Genomic DNA, 2,335 nt, shown 5'->3' with positions numbered 1-2,335 from the left:
TTAATGCAAGCTACTTTTAATATCTTACATATCTTTTTTTGTTTTTTTATGCATTATGATAAGTCTCCTTCTACAGCAAGTCCATTATATTGCCAAATATATGCACGTAAGTGCTGTCAAATTGATTCTGATAAATTTCAAATAAACCATCAGAAGTATTTATTTAGCAGGCAATATGAGAATGTGTGTTCTCATGGGTAAATATCTTAAAAAGAGCAGTCTTTTAATCTTCATGTTGGCAAGTAAACTGAACATGTTAAATAAAATATATGCACTAAGTATTTGGGTGTAGTGTATCATCATTACATTTGAGGGGTTGATGAAAGTAATTCAGAGCCAAGGTGATTATTTAGATTTATGACATAGACATTGACAACAACTTAACTAAAATATATCTAGTTATTTGTTTAGCAGATGATATGTATGTATTTGAAGAACAGGAGAGAAAAAGTTCTGCCAAATTCTATAAATAAGTAATGGCTGTAAATACTTACTCCATCCTGTTTTTCAATTTTATGTGAAGACTTTAGATCCAATTCTAACCCTACTTGTGGTCTGATACTTTATGACTGTCTCAGTTCTTAGAAAGGTGTGTGAATGCATGGCCAATAAGCTATGCAGAATAAAAAGTGAACCCATGATGAAAGTCATTTAAAATTGCATAGCGGTAATTATCTTCATGAAGGATAGTTAACTCTTCTTACTGAATTTAACCCTTTACCATTATGTAATGTCCTTCTTTGTCATTTTTGATTTTTGTTGGTTTAAAGTCTCTTTGTTAGAAACTAGGATTACAACCCGTGCTTTTTCTGTTTTCCATTTTCTCGGTAGATTTTCCTTCATCCCTTTATTTTGAGACTATGTATGTCACTGCATATGAGATGGATCTCTTGACGACAGCATACTCATTGGTCTTGCTTCTTTATCCAATTTGTCACTCTGTGTTTTTTAATTCAGGATTTAGCTCATTTAAATTTAAAGTTAGTATTGATATGTTTGGATTTGATCTTGCCATCATATTAGCTTGTTATTTTGCAGATTTTTCTATGTGTTTGCTTTGTAGTGTCACTGGTCTGCGTACTTTAGTGTGTTTTTGTAGTGGCTGGTAACAGTCTTTCCTTTCCATATTTAATGCTTCCTTCAGGAGCTCTTGTAAAGCAGGTTGAGTGGTAACAAATTTCCTCAGCATTTGCTTGTCTGAAAGGATGTTATTTCTCCTTTGCTTATGAAGTTTAGTTTGGCCAGATTTGAAATTCTGGGTTGGAATTTGTTTTCTTTTAGAATGTTGAATATTGGATCCCAATCTCTTCTGGCTTTTAAAGTTTCTGTTGAGAGGTCTGGTACTAGTCTGATAGGCTTACCTTTGTAGATGACCTGGTCTTTCTCTCTGGCTGCCATTAACATTTTAATCTGATGATTATTACTCTTGAAGATTATCTTCCTATGGAGTATCTTACTGGGGTTCTCTGAGTTTCCTGAATTTGAATGTTGGCCAGTCTATCTAGGTGAGGGAAGTTCTCATGGGTGACATCCTGAAATATGCTTTCCAAATTTGTTCCCTTCTCCCCATCTCTTTCAGGTACACCAATCAGTCATAGACTTGGTCTCTTTACATAATCCCATATTTCTCAGAGGTTTTGTTCATTCCTTTTTCTTCTTTTTTCTATTTCTGTCTGCCTGTCTGTTTCAAAAAGACAGTCTTCAAGCTCTGAGATTCTTTCCTCTGCTTGGTCTATTCTGATATTAGTGCTTGTGATTGCATTATGGTATTCTTGTGGTTTTCAGCTCTATCAGTTTAGTTACATTCTTCTCTATGCTGGCTATTTTGTCTGTCAGCTCCTGAAATGTTTTATCATGATTTCTAGCCTTGCATTGGGTTACAATGTGCTCCTTTAGCTCAGTGAAGTTGGGTGATCTTATCCATATTCCGAATTCTGTTTCTATAATTTCAGCTATATCAATCTCAGCCCAGTTCCAAACCCATGCTGGAGAGGTGATGTGGTCATTTAGAGGAAAGAGGGCATTCTAGCTTTTTGAGTTTTCAGTGTTCTTACACTGATTCTTCCTCATCTTTGTGGACTTATTTACCTTCAATCTTTCAGCTTGCTAACCTTTCAAAATTTGAGGTTGCTGACCTTTGGGTGGTTTTTTTTTTTGTTGTTTGTTTGTTTATTTTAACAGTCTGGCTGCTTTTCCATAAGGCTGCTGCAGTTTTTTCAGGGTCTGCTCCAGTCCCTAGTCACTATGGATTTTCAGTACCTGGAGTTATTGCCACCTCTATTAGTCCATTTTCATGCTGCTGATAAAGACATACCCAAGACTGGACAATTTACAA

The sequence above is a fragment of the Colobus angolensis genome, unplaced genomic scaffold, assembly GCF_000951035.1.
Source record: "Colobus angolensis palliatus isolate OR3802 unplaced genomic scaffold, Cang.pa_1.0 Scaffold554, whole genome shotgun sequence".
NCBI lineage: Eukaryota > Metazoa > Chordata > Mammalia > Primates > Cercopithecidae > Colobus > Colobus angolensis.
This window is presented reverse-complemented; position numbering follows the sequence as displayed.